We start from the raw sequence: 18493 nt of genomic DNA on the forward strand, positions 1-18493 counted from the left end.
ACCACCCGCCACTATCCTGGGAATGCACTGTGTGCATTGTCATGCACAACGTGACAGGCACCGCGAGGTGCCTGCCACCATGTCCATGACAATGCAGGGGGGTACCATAGGTACCCCCCATGTGCACCCCCACCCCCACAATACCCTGGGGGCAGCAACGGACCCCTGAAAGCAGACTCTGCATGGATTTCCATGGTGGGGTCTCTGGCATGGAAAGCCATGCACCGCCATGCACCGCTGCCCATGTTAATATGGATGGCGGTGTCTAGCAGACACCTCCACCGTATATAGCCCCTTTTCCGCCCGGTCGACCAGCGGAAAACTGGCGGACGGTCTTTCCATCTGCCGGGGTCCTCCCCGCCATGCTAATATGGTGGGGGGAAATGGGTGGCAGGTGGGGAAGGATGTAGGGTGGATCACCACTGCCATGCGGGCAGTGGTGATCCGCCCTACATCCTAATCGACCCCTAAGAATTTCTTTGTGAATGGCGCCCACTGGCTTCTCAATATAGCTGTCAAGCATGCTGATCTTTGATGCAGCGCAAAGCCTACCAAATTGTACTTTACCCTTACATCAAATTTTGAAGCAGTAGGCCCATTTCTTCAAAAACCTCAAGCCTAAACACCCGATCAATAACCGTTTCACTATAAACCATGGTCCTCAAAAGGATCTTTTTGTTGATCTGGACTAGAATGCTTCGAAACATGAACAATAATTCTATGAGGACCTGGATTAAAATCATTGTTACCTCAAATTTAATTCAAACCTTTCTCCGCCACTTGTTTAAATGCCTTGAGATAAGAAATATGACTAAAAGAATGAGATAATTCATGGAAAACATTTATCTAATGCCTCGTATTGTATAGACAGGTCAAGAAAATGCATTGCAAATTGGAATAAATGACAAATTTCTATTAAAAATAGCCTCACAAACACAGTACAGATTATTATTAGTCAGCTGGAAAATTTTCTGTAGAGAGAAGCAGGATAAATATAGAGGTTCAATTGTTAATCATACAAACCAAAGCAAAGCTGATCGTTTCAAGTTCGTCCTCAGTTAGATATAGTCAAGCCTGAACTGCAACACAGTGTGCCACAGTAGGAGTCAGATAACCTCTCAGTCAAAAGGTCATACACCTGCAACAACTTTACCAGCCACCAAAGTACAGGATTTGAGGTCGCAATTAGATATAGTTCAGTTCATTAAAGTATATTCCACCCATTGTAGGTGATACGGAGCTTAAAAAAGAAAATAGAGATCAAAGTCTGTCCGACACCATGCCTGGCAGGAAGGGAAAATTACCGCCAGCCCCCGACTCCTCCTCCGATGGGGCAATTATACCTCAAAATATTCCTTGTGTACACCCCTTAATATATAAATTCCTTCAGACTATGGGGTTCTCTTTGGTCATTCACAGTGAGCTGTTGTGGGGTGATCAGTGAATCACACAAATCCATAAAAAATAAGTAATTATTTTTGCATATTTCATTAAGATTCATTAAGTTCAATAGCATTACCTTTTTGTCACTTTCACAGAAATGGATGGAACTTTACTCTGCTCACAGTCCTCCGTTCTCAGGCACTTTTATCTGGGTTTGCAACAATATTGTTACATTTCTATCAAATATGCTTCTTAGCAAGAAGTGAGTCCATTGTTAGTGAATACAGAAAGGAAACTTCACAGAAAGTTCTCATAGGGCTTAGGTGACTGTCTTGCATTATTTTACATTATCGTAGAGAAACTAAAAACATTTGAGGCCTGCATGAATAAATTGCTGAATCACTACAGTTCAATATTACCACTAATCACACATTTACAAATACATTTCGACTTTCTCCAGTATCTCAGTTATAGTTTTTTTTTTCAGGCACTGCACATCAGTATTTGATACTACTAAAATTTTTCTATAGGCATTATGTGTACGTTTCCATTGTCAAGCATATTTGTTAGCGGTTCACTCTCAAATACATGTGTTATTGTATTAACGTTAAAGAACTTCAGGTTTGCAGTTTGTCAATGTTTCTCTAAATCAAGCAATTTTGCATTTCAAGAACTTCATTAGTTATATATTTTCGTGTTTGATGCACATTTAAATGTATTTTCACAAAACTCTCGATCTTAACTGTATATTTTATTCTCCATAAAACGTAAATAAGTTTATGTGTGGTTCTCGTTTCATTCTGTGTTTACATTTTCGTTTCATCATTTTAGAACACACTGCTTGCTATTAGGATGCTATGTGTGTTCTTAAATTTTTTCGACTTAGCCGGTTAACATGTCTTCATCAAGAAATATTTGTTGTTATGATCTTTACTGGTGAGAATTGATAAAGGTAGATGTCAGGTAACATGCATGCTCCATCATCTTCTTTTTAGCAGAGGATCCCTCCCTGATACAGTCCTGTTGGAACTTAATCATACTGGCCTCTCCTATATTAATTTAACTTGTGAACATCAAATAATAAAGGGGAACATAAATCAAATGCTGTATAAATCGTCTGGGTATAAAGAAGGGGTGAAAGAAAGAAGACAACCAAGGGGGGAGGCCCAGCCCTGCCTCTTCTGGGCTCTGACAGATTCAGGTGGGTTTGCTCTTGGCACAGCCCGGGCACGTCCCATGCTGCAGGAGGGCTTAAGCACTTTTATGCATTGTGCAGCAAGCGGGCAGGTCAGTGTAATGTTGGTGCCTCTTCTGGTGCATGTGGTGTTGATTATTGTAGTCCCCCTTATTATGGACCCCAAGTTGCAGCAAAATTCGGGAAGTCCATGCTGCAATGCAATTTCCCTTGTTTATAGGGTAAAGGGAATCATTATTTATTAATAATTAGGTGGTACCTAAAGTAGCCATTTTTTATATAACACAGTTTCTGTAATGTTGAAAGGTTTATTAGTTCAGCCATATGATACCACCTCATTTTACGCCAAGAGTGTTCTTTTCTACTTCTTTGATATGTCGCATCTCTGTGCTTCCCCCTGCGCTGGCGCACAAACTGCAGCCATGCGCCGGCGCAGGCACCCTTGCACCATGGTGAAAGGATGGCTGCGTCATGGGAGTTTGTTTTTGTGCAGAAGGGGCACCATCCTGCACAAAAACAAACATACAGGCATTTGGCTCTTTCAATGTGTGCTGTAGAATGCAGCACGCATTGAAAGAGGAAAAATTGAGGAGAAATGATTGTGCCGCCCTAGCATTCAGACGCATTTCCACATTTACGATTCCTCGTAAATCTGGAAATATGTCTGGTTCCATCGTTGTTGCGTGGGAAAACCCACAGCAACACCGATGAAACGCCCCGTCAATGCAAAGTGTTGCGTGTGAAGGTTTTCCTGTCCTTGTAAATATGGAGCAGTTATATGCGCCACCAGTACCTCACAAAAAGTGACGTACTGGTGGCGCAGGGGACTTGTAAATCTGCGCTAGTGTGTTTCAGTAGATGTGGCGTTAGAAAGTTTTTGAGTTCAGAATTAAAGACGTAAGGGCATATTACCAAGGAGTTGCAATAAATATCACAAAGCGCGCTTAGCGCTGTTATTTTTATCGCCGGCTATCGCTGGATTTAATCGCCGAGATTGCGTTGTATTATCAATGCTTATCTCAAAGGCGATAAGAAATCCAACAATAGCGGGGTTTTCCATGGAACATCGCTGGTTTTCCAGCCATGTTCCATGAAAAACGGTGATAGGCTTGATAATAAGGCCCTATGGCCTTAGCCGCACAATCCACCCCCCCATGTTAGGTATGCCGTAGTCAGGAATTTAACAGACGTTAAATTCCAGTGTTAAGGCAGAGTTAGCGCCATTAAAATTATCGCTGCAACTCGATGGTAATATCGCGAAGCTGCCTTTGCGATATTTACCCGTGTTGTTTCGACAGCCACGCCTACTTTGCATCTCATTAGCGATGTGATCGTAGGCATGCTGGAAATGGGTGCTAAGTAAGTAAAACACTCGCTAAAGTGTCCTTGATGATATTGCGATATAATTATCGCCGCTTTTCGCCCGAAAACGGGCGCTAAAGCGGCGATAATTATATCTCCAGCCCTTGATAATATGCCCCGTAGTTCTAGGTGATTCTTGAATGAGAGATTGTTCTGGAGTTTAGGTGGAGCTCTGGAGAAATGCATTTTTCGACGACTTGTAGTATTACATCAATCAGTCTTTTCTGGGCAGATGCCAGCGGATCCATCGTGAGCGTTCAGTGTCTAGGACAATTCTCCCACGATGACCCCTCCGAGGGGAAGGTGGGCCGCAGTGCTTAATTTGTGCCGGGTCTTTCTGGTGCTCAGCACCGGCACTTAATTGCCAGCACCAGGGCCTATGACTGTTTGCCACTTGGTAGAAGTGTCTGCCAATTTTGGTACAAGCACAAAAACTTTTTTTTATTATTTAAATTTACATTTCCAATTAGTAGTATTTGCCTCTAAAGCCATTCTTATAGCTTTGGGGGGGCTGTAATAGTATGAATGGTCACACCTTTAAGAGTATGATGATTAGTAATGTGTTGGTGCTGTCATTGGCAGTGCTGCCAGGGGCAACGGATGGTGCAAGCTCTAGTGTCCTCCTGTCGAGAGCCCTGGCACTAAGTTTTTTACAAATTAAGCACTGGTGGGCCGGCACAGAGACCTTTGAAGATGGAGCCCTCTTTAGAGCTGTGCTCGCTTCCGGGCGCCTGCTAATGAGATTCCGGGCTCGAGCTGCACGGCTTCATTAAGCGGCCGCCTCTCTCACTCAGGGACTGAAAACAAAAACAGCGGCGGAGGGGTGCGCTGGGAATATTCTGCAAGAGTGGAAGGGCTTCTTTTAAGACGCGGCGAGCCTGTAAATCTAATAAACACCGCCACAGCCCGTTTGTCACCAAGCTAATTTTATTAGAGCGGATCTCGAATGGCTAATTTCCTTTATAGCAATGAGCAAATTAGTGCAGTCTCTGGTCTGCTTCTGCTGCGCCTTGAGCTTCTAGTACAGGGACTGCTGCTCAGATCACACCAGGGGTATGTGGGCAGTGGGGACGTGAGCACGCACTCTGAGTCACAAGCAAATAAACAGGTGGAAAGCACAAGAGGCTTGTGTGTCTGGAGTACGGGGCACGTGTGTAGGACTCCAGCACTGAACGGACGTGCAGTGCTCAAGATTTCTTTTGCTCGAAGAGACTGCACGAACGGAACTACATTATCGAGAGACTCACAAATTCGAGGAGAGACAGGACTCGGGTAATACAAGGACGTTTGTCAGGAAACCTCAACCCCTGCCCTGCAAAGGCTGCTGAAGGCCATGGCAATGTATTATTTACAATTGTATAATATCAATTGAATGCACACTGGACACGCAAGGACAGCGACCCACCATATTTCATAAACATTTTCAGTTCGCAAAACACATAGGGGCATATCAACAACAACCGGCGATAATTATCTCTAAGCGCACTTAGCGCTAGGATAATTATCGCCGGCTAGCGTGAATTTTTATCGCTGAGATAGCGTGCTATTAGCAACGCTTATCTCAATAGCGATAAAAATCCTCACGCTAACAGGCTAACGTGAGATTATCGCTGGAAACCCAGCGATAATCTCACGTTAGCTTGTTGATAGGGACAGGCAAACTTAGCCATGATATCCTCCTTCCGTAGGATATCATGGCTAAGTTAGAAAAATACCAGACGTAAAAAAGCAGCGTTAACCGCGGTTAGCGCTGCTTTTTTTGTCTCTAACAGGGTTAGCGACATTCTTGATAATAGGAGAAAAGTCGCTTAGCGACATTTCTCCTATTATTTTACTCTGGAACGCCCCCTTTGCATCTCATTAGAGATGCAAGGGGAAGCGTAGAATAAAAGGGTGCTAACATGCAAATTTGCGTGTTAGCACCCTGTTGTTGATAGGGGGCTAGTTTTATCTCTCCTTTTTTGGCTTTTAAAGCCAAAAAAGCAGAGATAAAGCCCTTGTTGATATGCCCCATAGGGGCATATTATCAAGCCAGGCGATAACATTATCGCCGCTTTAGCAGCAGAAAACTGCCGCTAAAACGGCGATAATGGGCTTGATAATATGCTCTATGGAATTCCAATTGAAGCTCAGGTTAGATGTCCTTCACATCTGACATGGACTTCGATTGGAATTCCATAAAGCATATTATCAAGCCCATTATCGCCGTTTTAGCGGCAGTTTTCTGCCGCTAAAGCGGCGATAATGTTATCGCCTGGCTTGATAATATGCCCCATAGAAACTCACACATTCACTAGGGACGGCACTGTAATGAAACATGGACCAGCTGTTTGTATTGCTTGTCTGCTTTTCAGTGAGAGGCAGCAGTAATAAGTTGAGAAGGGGACAAGTATCTCCACTAAAGTGGATGAAGTGTGTGACTAAACCACCCTGTGCGGGGTTGCCTATGGAGTAGCTAGGTCCCCCCCTGATGTGTCCCAAGACTTACCCTAGGGGGCTTTCACTTCATATGTGGTGCACATACAGTGCAATTCCAGACAACCTGTATACCTTTGCACTGCTTCTGTTATGCAGTGAGAGATATTGAGTTGTTGGTTGACTGGGGTGTGAACTCTGGTCAGGCAGCAACCATAAACCCTGTCAGGGTATGGCACAAGCAAACCCCAAATTAACCTATGCTCAACCCTCTGGCAACTTGACACAGAGCAGACAAGCTTAACATAGAGGCAATGTGTAGAGTATTTGTGCAACACTTCAAACAGTAAAACACTGAAACACCACGCAAAAAGATTCTCACATCAGGTTAGAAAAATAGAACAAAATGTAATAAATAAAACAAGAGCAAAATGACAAAAATCAATAGGACTGTAGTTATGATTTTTTTTAAAGAATAAAGTGAAAAATAGTGCCTAAAAGCATAAAGCGCCAACCAGCGATATCTGGTCTCTCTGGACAGGGTCCAAGTCAAAAGTTCAGGTGACCGCTATGGAGCGCAGGTTAGATACAGTCCAAAGTTAGTCCCGTTGAAAGATTACCTTCGCAAGCTTGTTAGTGAGAGTCCCGCTCACCTTGGAGAGGGCACATTGGAGCAAGGAGAGCGCTGCAGGCGGTGGCCGGCATGGCACAAAGAGCAGGCTATGCGTCGCAGATGGGCTGACTGGTGCTTTGCGTTGGCGGTCCCCCGCGGATGATTGAAATTTGCTGTGCGAAGAGATGAGCTGGCGTTGTCTTGCGCTGATTTCCAGTGTGAGAAGCATGCTCTTGGCGCGAAAAGGTCCGCTCGCAGTGGAGAAGAGCCCAAAGTATAATTTAGGAGCCTGTGATCCACACCAAGATTCAGGACCTGAAAGGTACCACTTGCGGGTGACAAACTCGCTGCAGCTGGGTCCAGGAGCTAGTTGGAGAGCCTTTTATATCCTGAGGCTAAAATCAGGAGTCCAGTAGAGTAGCCTTTGGAGTCACTCTGGGGTCCTTGGTTCAATATAAATGTGAAGGTACAGTTCTTCTTCCCCAGGCAAGACTGTAGCAGGCAGCAGGTCAGCACAGCAAGGCAGCAGTTCCTTAAGAGCATTGCAGCAGAGTGGCAATTCCTGTAGCAGCACAGCAGTGCTTCTTCCTGGCAGAGTATCCATAGGTCCAGAATTGCACTGAAGAGTTGGAGTCTAGATTCCTCATTTTATACCCTGGTGCCCTGGTACTGGATGGTGGGAAATCCTTCTAGACAGTGGCTTTGAAGTTTATGCAATCTCCTGCCTCCCCTGCTCTGGCTTCAAGCTGCCTGCAGTACAAATGCAGGGCCATTAGGCCCTTTATGTGAAAGCAGAGCATAGTCTATACAGTTATAAGTTGGCAAGTGCTCATTTCCGCCCCCATCCTGTCAGCAGATGGGCCCTACAGGCACACCTGATCCCTCTATTGCATGACTGTCTTGGAGGAATTCACAAAGTCTAACTGTCAGCTACACCCAGTCATGTGACCCAAGACAAGCTACAGTCAAAAAAGGGCTAAGGGCAGGATATACTAACTTTCTAAAAGTGGCATTTTCCAAATTCTAGTTAAAAAAACAACTTTACCTGAAATTAGGATTTTAAATCCAATTACAGAGAGACCAAACATGAAACTCTTACCTAGTAACACTGATCAGTCAGTCAGCGGTCAAGCAAAAAATAAAATAACCGCTGACTGACTGACCTGATGCCAACAATGTAGGGAGGGGCGGGCCGGGCATAGCAGGGGGGAGTGGTAGGCGAACTGTACGTGTGCATGTCTGCTTGGCTGACCGTCTTAGGCCGGCCAAACAGATATGTTCACTTAGGTTTCTCCAGGCCAGCTCTGTTGCACAGCTGGTTTGGAGAAACCTCACATGCTCATAGGCACTGTCTGAGCGGCAAACCACCACATTCAGATCAATCCTGGCACTGCTCTTATGCTATTGGCAGTCTAACATACACAGGGATGATCCTGTGGAGATGTAAAGGGGGCAAGACCAGGAAACTCAAATATAGAAGAAGGAAAGTCAGATATTCGGAATGTCAAGCTGAGTGAAAGATTCAGGAGTAATTCTCCGATGGCAGTTCCATCAAGGTGAATAAAGAGAGAATACTGCAGCCCAGAGACATGAGGCATAAAGTTAATCGCTCTGAGAAGCGGCAGCCATGTTTTCCAAGATGAGAAGGACATACTGAACATTTTTAAGAGCAATACTCCATCAAAGCACACATCCAGTCCTCAGGAAAACCTTCATGAAAAACAGCAAGCCCAAAGTGAAGGCTGAAACTTGTTGGCGTATTATAATAGTGGTCAGGAGGAAAATATCATCATGTAAAGATTAAAGTACACATGTGGAAAAGAAAAAGAGAAATTAGCAGTGGTAATGTGTGCAGAATCCTAAAGACAACAAAACAATCAGCAAAAAACTGGAGAGTAAAAGGCCAAACATCTGGTGATGACCGTGTAGAGAGGGCCAGGTCCAGCATGTGGCATGTGCGCAAGAGCAACATGTATGCTGCCATGATCCATATCACAGAAGGGGCCACACAAGAGTATGATTCCTCTTCAATAATACCAAAGTGCCCTACCATTGGTGAATGGCCCCAAACACCAGTTGTGCTTTTTCTGTAATAAAGCCCTAGATGTGAGAAACATATAAAAGAAATGTGTGAGTATCCACTCAAAAAACATGTGAAAAGATCATTTGGTGATCAAAATAGGTAGAATTATGTACCAAACATCTTCACCGTAGAACAATGCCAACAAGAACAGCCACCTCATCTCACGGAGTGGGACCTACCCTCATATAGAGCACTTTCCGTCTGGTCCTGCCAAAGCATCTAGTGAGAGATCTATTGTACAGCTGAAGTGATGCCAAAACAAAACAAGGCAAATATGTCAGGCTCAAAGTTAGCCTTCAAGACAACCTTCAAGGGCCATAGTACATGTGTTGTAGAGGGGAAAAGTAAGAAGCTAAGATGAACTTGATTGGAAAGTGACTCCCAGTGGACATGCTTGAAGGTGTCATACTTCAACTATTGCTTCTTTGTAACATTTTTTGGTAATTTTTCTAACATAGTGTTCTTTACGTAGTTTGCAACGTTATTTTTCAAAGTTTCTCCTTACAAAAGGGTTTTGCTGGAGGAACCCTAGCAAAGTCCATTTTTACTACAAGAACATTGTTTCAAAAAAGATTTGCATGAAAATCTTGTGCAAAACCATGTTTTTTGTCTGAGCATTTGACACCCTGTGTAAAGTTGGGCAAAGTACACAAACTTCATAAGTTGTGCACATCTATAAACATAACCAACAGAATGAAAATGTCTTTCACTCCCAGTCTGGATTTTAGAAGGAACAGCTTCTCAACAAGGCTTTCAGCTTCATATCACCTGCATTGCCAGACTCATACACAGAATAGAAAACAAGTGTGGTTCAATCTCTCAAACATTCCAAGTATGTTCATCAAACACTTTGAAGAAGCTTTGATGCCCAGGTGAATTTTGCCATTTGAAGAGAAGCTCTAACTCCATTCTACAGTATGGTGCTGGCCTTTGCAATGCACCAAAATTCTGTGATACGAAGGCATGGCAGCTATATGGAAACTGATATCCTTCTTAGGGCATTTCCTTAAAACCGTTTGCTTTTTGACCTCCTGGTTTTTCCAAATTCTCTTTTCGTGGCATTAGGATTCTGCGTGCTTTCCCACTGTAATGCAGTGTGAAAATGTGCCCGCTTCCTACACATGCTAGTAAATGGTGCATACTTGGTTAGTTTAGGGGTTGTACCTGTGAGTGCCCTGTAAAAGGTAGGCCACATATTCGTGGCAAGTACTGCACTGGCTAATAGTGGGACACAGCACTGATTGTGCCCCCCACATGCATAGCCTTTCAAACATGTATCAAGCATACCATTACAAGCCAGTGGGTGCACAGTTGTACTTATGCTCAGGTTGGCAATTCTAACTTGTTAACCCATCCTGAGTGGGCCTTTCACTACCACTGGAGCACCCCTGGGAGGCAAAGAAAGTCTGAGGCGGAAGGCAGGGCAGTAACACATGGGTGTTACACGCTCCGGTTGTGAATAACCCCCATGTGGGTTTTCCCTACTTAAGAGCTTGGCTCTTCCCATGGGACCACACCAGGGTTTTGCTGATTCTCTTGATCCTACACAGAGATTAGCCATGCGTCTCTGACAGTATGCCTGGCGTTATGCTCTCTGCCTTCGTGCTGATGATACTGTGTAAAAGGTATGAAGGTGAGAGTACTGCAGTAAAAGAGCAGCATACTTGTTTCTAGGCACTGAGCGAGCGTGCACATGCCAGGCCCAATGAAACATTCAGCAGTCCTAAAGTGAGTTTCTGTTGTTAAAATATATTATCAGAACAGTGGATTGGTTAGAATCCAATCGTGTTTATTGATTTATTCAAATAGAAGCAGACACTTTAAAATGCGTTTTTGCTGCCGTTTTCGGCCGAAAAGCGGCGATAATTTTATCACCTAATTAGCAAGGCCACGCTAACGCGTGAAACCTTGCTTTAGCGTCAGGATTCCTAACGCCCAGCTTTTCATCTCTAATGAGATGCAAAGTGAGCATTCTTGACCTAACATAACAGGAGAAATGTCGCTAAGCGACATTTCTCCTATCATCAAGCCCCACGCTATGAAGCATAGCATCAGGAAAAGTACCGATAACCCCTGTTATCGCTACTTTCCTTACGCCTGCTTCAGGACTGACTTAGCCATGATATCCTATGGAAGGTGGATATCATGGCTAAGTTTGTGAGTCCCTATCAGCAAGCTAATGCCACATTGCATGAGATTATCTCTGGGTTTCCAGCGATAATCTCACATTAGGCAGTTAGCGCAAGGATTTTTATCGCTGAGGAGAAAAGCGTTGCTAATAGCACGCTATCTCAGCGATAAAAATCCACGTTACCCGGCGATAATTATCCTCACGCTAAGAGCGCTGAGCGATAATTATCGCCGGGTGTTGCTGATATGCCCCATTGTAAGTGTCCCTGTGGTTAAATAGCACTAAGTCCATTTGAATAATCGGTTATGTAAGGGCTTCCAGTGTATGGAGATAAGAGAACAAAGGTACAAGATCACACAGCGCGTCAAAGTGGCGCAGCTAGGATTCGCTTTATAAAAATAGTGGGATGTGTCCTTTATAGAGTCATGAAATCCACCAGGCAGTGACTTATATTTCTGCTTGTCACTTCATAATATGCTCATCGAGTCAGATCTGTCCTTTTCATCAGATGAATTTGCAAGGACTTTCGAGGCTGCAATATTTTGAATATAAAAAGAAGCTAGCCCTGGTTTGTTTAATTCTCTTACGCTAGTGTGGGATTGTAGACAGTGGTTCTATTATGTATTTATTTTTAATTACCTATCAGTAACTTCCATTTTTGTTTGCTGTCTCTTGCTAGCTACATTTTATGGTTGCTCTATGTTGATTAATAGTCTCGTAAAACTAGCTACAAATATTTAGAAATGTACTGAAGTTTTTTTCCAGTTTGTGAAAATATGTTCAAATTTGTATATGGATTCATTCCAATGAGGCAAATCTCACTGTTATATCCGTCTACTGAACTGGAGAGTTTGCCTTTAGCTTCGGTGAGTCTCAAATTGCACTGAAACAAAATAAATGTGGGTTTGTGGAGCAGTGATGTACCGCACAGTAGCCGCACTTGTAGCACTTCCAGGCTGCACTACATTGCACCTTAAAAAACAGTAATTCAACTGTGGCGCTTGGATTCAAGAATTCGCACACTAGGATTTCAAAGGCTATACGACAATTAATGCATTATACTAAATAGCGTGCTACTGATGTTTGACAGTCTAATGTAATCTGACAAATAACATTTCTTTCTTGCTCTGTGTGGCTGTGTTTTCCAAGGCCTTACAATGTGACAGTACAAACTGCGTTCTTGGATTTGCTTTATGATGTCCTTGTACTATCCTTGCAATGGTGATGATGATTTCTCATTACAACATTTAATCAGGTTTTTAAACATTTCAGGTGCCCCATTAGAATTGCCTTTTTAATACATTGCTTTTTTAACCAAACTCTACATCAAAAAAAATAAATTCTGCAAAATGCACCATATTGTCCTATTTTTTCCAAATTTTTCTCAGTGGAGGAAGCCCCTGAAAATGCTTCATCGGCAGTTGGAGTTGCTCACTTCATCACACTCGTCAACAACTCTTGCGCTCACCACTTTCAAAAGTTACCAGCCGCCACCGGTTTTTCAACATGTCTAAGGCCTGCCATTGCAGGCCTGTGTGTGCGCAATTGCATTTATGCTCAGGTTTGCACTTCTAAACCACTGGCCAATCCTGAGGGGACCTTTCACTACCCCTAGAGCACCCCTCGGATATGTTGTGAGGAGTGAAGCAAGTAGTAGGTAAACGGCAGGGCAGGTGCACATGTGTGTTTCCTGTCCAGGTAGTGAAGAATACCCATGTGTGTTTTCACATAAGTTAACATGGGAGAATGGTTGAAATTACTTCAGGCTGCAATTGTGGCTTTCAGTGGATCAGATTCATAATGTTTCCTATCATTGGATTCACAATGAAAAACCCTCTCCTGTGGTAAAGGTGGTTTTGTCATTAATAGCTTAGAAATGCCACTTCAAGAAAGTGGGCACTTTTAGGCTCTAAAACTCACTGCGTGCAGTTTAGTTTGACTCCAGTCCATGCTGGAGGATTACATCTGTACATTCCCCAGTGACAGCTATAAACATTGGGCGTGCAAATGGAATGACAGACCTCTGCCATTTGATGGCCTGACTGGATAGGTTGGAGGAAGGGGTTTTGACACTTGGACTCCGAGAGCCAGATCATGGCCCCACTCAAGAATAAGATCTGCATTCCACGGCCTCATGGCAGACAGGACTGACATTTGGGGGAGACATCTGGGGTTCAAAGGGAAACCCTCTGAAACACCCCCAACTTTAAAGGCGCACTGCAGTATAACTACTGATACCAAACTTCAGCAGTTTAGAGATACACTTGTGTGGACGTGAGACTGGACATCCTGGAACTGCGTGGTGCACACAGCCAGAGGATTCTGTTTTGCACACAGGAGATTACTGCCATTGTAAGGGACCATGCACCCTTCCTGAATAGTGGCTGGCCTGGGCTGACTACCTGCAACTGTTTGGCACCCTGAAGTGTGCTCTCCAAGGGCTTGTTGGCTGGCCCCATGTTCTCTTGTGGAGGTCTCATGGACATCAAAGACCTCTCACAAGGACCCTTAACATCTACATGTGACACCTGGAGAGCGGTGCCCTCTTAAGTACCCACATCATCTCCTGGATTCCCACTGGTAGCACGGCGTGAGCGTAGGAATAACATTATTGTGCCTGGAGACTGTATTCCCTTATGCAGAGCCCCAAAAGTACTGTGTGCATGTGGCCCCTGCATCGAGGGGACTCAACACGCATAAGCGTCTTGTTGGTGGTGAGCAGATTTGCCGGTTGCGGGATCCAGGGTGGCCCGCTTTGTCGATTATGCCGCATCTCTCTCATGCGACACGCATTAACAAGTTGCGACCCTCATCCTACCTCATGTGGAACTGCTAAACTTGCGCCTGTGTGTGTGACCGGAATTGTCTGGGGTAACCTTTATCAACGTGCACTAGGCGTTGTACCTCATTTCCAGGGAGGTACAGAAATTCTATCTCTTCATTGTGTGTGACTAGTATTGTCTGGTTCGACTCGGATCAACGCGCACCAGGCGTTGTGTCTCCTTTCCAAGGAGGTACTGAGATTGCGACTCTTTATTGTGTGTTACCATAATTGTCTAGTATGACTCGTATCAACGCGTACCAGATGTTGTGCCTCATTTCCTAAGAGATGCAGAGGAGCTGATTCATGTTCCATTGTGCCCGGGATCAATGTGTGCCTGGTGGGGTGCCTCCGTCTTCTGAGAGACTCCCCTGCTTTATTCCCAGATTCATACATTGTTACTCCTGTGCCAACATTGTGGAGGATCAACTGCTCTCTCCTAACCTAGCATCAACGACATTGTGTTGCCAGGTAGTATTTCCCGGATCGTGCCTGGGTGTTGAGAGTAATTGATTGTGCTGAGGAACGCTCCTGAGAGTGATCGGAAATGGGTCAAGAGAAGGCATGACCCCCCCTGTGCTTCACGGAACTGGGCTGGTGCCGGAAGGCCAATTGTGGAACCCTTTGATTGAACAACTATCGCCATCAGCCCGCTTCTGCTCCATATACCGTGGGTGAACTTCCAGAGTGGAGGCCAAACCCCCATGTGTCAACTGCAATCTAATTAGCCCTGCTATCTATCCCCACCTCCTTCCATGGGACTCTGACTAACTGTGACTCCAGCTGCAATCGGCCTAGTATCAGGGGGAGATTTTTTATCTCCTACCTGTGTGCATATGGCAATTGGGATTAGCTGAAAGGTGGAGCAGTGCTTGGGCCACAGGGTCTGAATTTGTATTATCCATTGACCTTCCAGATGTCAGTTAAACACATTACGGTACTGTGTGCATGTGTGTGTGTGAGTGTGCTCCATACAAACCTGCCAGGTATACATTGCATTGCACAGTGGTGCTGAGTGAGTGTGTGGGAGGGACTGCATGACGACCGCCTGCTATTAATTACACCATAGGGTGGTGTTGTTTTACATATTGATTCCTTGCCAAAAAAATACTACATTTGACATTGCTATTCACCTGTGTTGCCTTGGCCCACTGTGCTGTTTCAAAGTGTTGTAATTATCTGTGTGTACAGATTTTTAACATTGTTGTGATCCATATAACTGTGTGTTATTGAACTGTAATAATTGCCTGGGTGCGCCTAGTTCTGACATAGTTTCGCACCATATAAGGGTACCGGGGGGTAAAGTTGGATCTTTTCCAAGTGTGTATACTTCCGATGTCATTTTAACAGAGTTGGGCCTAGTACTGCTTCTAACATTTCTAAATGTGATGTATTCCCAGAAATACATGTCGCTCACGTTGTGTTAATTAATATTTGTCTTAAATACAAACTTTATTTTCATATATCACATGGGAAGTCTCTTTTGTGACCCTCAGTGTATTTATTGTGTGAGAGTGCTGTGTCAATGCTTTACACATTGCCTCTGTGATAAGCCTGACTACCAAAGGTGAGCACAGGTTATACAGTGAGTGTAATCACCTACCCCTGATGGGAGTGGTAGGTTCTGCCTGGCTAGGGCTCCGCCTCAGCCAACCAGAAAATGCCAGTTCCAACATGATAAGAATACATGGCATCTATATGGAAACAGCAGAGATATTCCACTTTGTGACAGGTGGCCTCCACATTTTTTCAAACATGAATGATTCTGGAAGAAATCTCTTGTCTAAAGTGCCCAAAGAAGGAAAACGAGCACCAGACACATGGCAAATATTTAGGATAGCTATTCCATATAAAAGCAGCGTTTATGAATTAGAGTGGAAAGTAATTTATAAAGCATGTGGCTTTCTGAAAATCAGGCATGGATCTGGCCCTTCTAGATTTACAATGAACACCTCTTATCTAGAGACAGGATCCAAATTATCATGATTCTTTTCAGGATTGCAAACATTGCATATAAGAAAGTTTACCCTACACAGCTATCCCTTCAGAAACCTAAACATTGTTTTGTTTTTACGTTCTTCTACATATACGCTTATACTTTTGATAACTCAAGTCCTGTTTTCTCTGTGAATGCCAATAATTACATTTATAACGGGTAAATATGTTGTTTGGCATATTTGATCACCCATTGCATGAATGAATAAGCTATAGGATTGTTAAGGCTTCATATAAATGTTAGATCAAGCCCACAGTGTTTTTGTAATGTTATTTACCTGCTCTGTCCCTTTATGGATTGGATGGCTTGATCGAGCTGATTGTAATTGTTATAATGCTGTTGGAATGACCATGTTTAATGTCCAATACATGTCTCTTCAGCCTACTCTAGGGCGGTGAGAAGGGTGTCACTGCACTGGGTGCTGACTTCAGGGGGCGCTGTGCTTCCAAGTTTCTTCTGATTTTAAAAGCATCTGCAGCCGCATTGCTTGCCTCCAGCAATTTCCAGGCAACAATAAAAATCTCAAGAGAACTCCGGTGATTAATGATCTTCCTGGAAAGAGATCGGGGTTTTGTCTAGTTGAGGTTTTGATTGATCATAAAATAGCACAGAGGATTAATATGCCTGCAGCAAAGAACGTGTGCCATGCAGATCACAGAGTGCATATAATGTAAATAGGTCAGTGCGTCACTGCTTTTCTAACAGACATCCTTGTGTTACTTGCAGTTTATAAGTTAAAATCCGAATATAAAACAGTGAATTATTAACTGTCATCAAACAACTGCATGGACACTGCAAGGTATAGATTTGAGCATAGATTATTGTTGCAAAAAGGGTTAATTTGGGAATTAATCAATTCTTATTATTAAAGAGAACCCCTAACTGTGGTGTTATGTTTTAAATGCTGGGTTTTTGCTTTTCCAAACCAAACACTCTTAAACTATACTGTCTACTAGTATGAATGAAGTGCAACTCCTACACCTTGTAGTCCTCTGTTTTATGTAACATTTCATGTACACTGATCTGCACACCTATGATAGATTGTCTCTGTGTAGTGTGTGTGTGATGTAAAGTGCTCTGACACCCTACACTGGTATGTGTGGCGCTCTATAACCAATTAAATGCATCTGAACGAGAGTGGTTAAGGAGACTTGAGGGATACTGTTAAAGGGTGGTAGTGAGGGAACCCGTGCAGCGAGGTAGTCATTGGGGTGCGCCAACAAACATTGTCACAGCGGGCGCCACAAGCGCAATAGCCGGAACTTCTTAGATTAGCCTTCGACGGGCTTTATGGGACAGGTTTAGAGTTTGGGGTTAACCTGCCACAGTGCACTCACTCTAGGCCCTGGTCCAACCTATATTAACATATATTTTTCTGTTCTGGTACAGGTTTTCTTTATTATTCAAAGAGGAGTGTTTGAGAAATAATCCCAGTGTCTTGTTCCACGTGCTCCATCTTTCAATGCACTCCAGACTATATCCACCGCACTGCACTATACACTTTTCACAGCCAGTGAGAGCCACACTCTCAGGCTGAAGATTTGTTCCTTTGTATCTGTCACTCACATTACTCATGCACGCCATTGCTCTCCTGTCATCCCATCAGACCCACACCTCTCTCTGTCACAGGAGCTGGCAGATGTTCAGTCCACAATGCCAGCCGCACTCAACCTCACACGCCGGCAAACAGCACCTCATACACCTGCATCATTTCGTAATGCTACTCACAGAGATAGTGCTGTTTTAACAGGGCGGCAGTGAGAATCCTGACGATGGGCAGATGGTGTAGGTTGTGTGAGCAGGTGTAAAAAATGATAATGACATTGCAACATTTAGCATAAAACGTGAATGAGGATCATTTGGGTGTGTTGCAGGGGAAGGTACAGATAACAGAGAGCACTGGTGGGATTCTACATTACAGGAGCCCCTCATCTGAGGTGTATAGGAACCTCGTGAGAATGCAGATGCATTGCACATCAGACCTGAATTAATTCCAAGTCCAATCTCTCTCTCTCTCTCTCTCTCTCTGTCTCTCTCTCTCTCACCTCCCTCATGCTCGCTCACATGAAGTAACGCGGCCCACCTATAGTTCGCTCTTGCAAATGACTACATTAGAGGGTGCTCGTGTTCCACTGCCTTGGGTCATGACCCCAAGGCTATTAATTTATTTCTGTCCCTACATCACGGTCTCAGCTATTCTGACCAGATGGAAAGGACCAATCCAAAACCCCCTTTATGGGTTAACATGATGGTTGAACCCACCAACAGCATAAACATAACATTCCTCCTTTACACACAAATGAAAGAAAACAAAAGAAAAAAACACCCTCAGCAGTAGTAATCACCAGAGAGACAAAAAGTGAGAAAGATAGAGAGGGTGAGGGGGGGAGAGAGAGAGAGAGAGAGAGAGAGAGAGAGAGAGAGAGAGAGAAAAGAACCAACACCCATAATTCAGTGCAGTTAAAAGTCCTTCAAACGAGATGATCTTGCCGGA

The sequence above is a fragment of the Triturus cristatus genome, chromosome 3_1 (assembly GCF_964204655.1).
Source record: "Triturus cristatus chromosome 3_1, aTriCri1.1, whole genome shotgun sequence".
Classification (NCBI taxonomy): domain Eukaryota; kingdom Metazoa; phylum Chordata; class Amphibia; order Caudata; family Salamandridae; genus Triturus; species Triturus cristatus.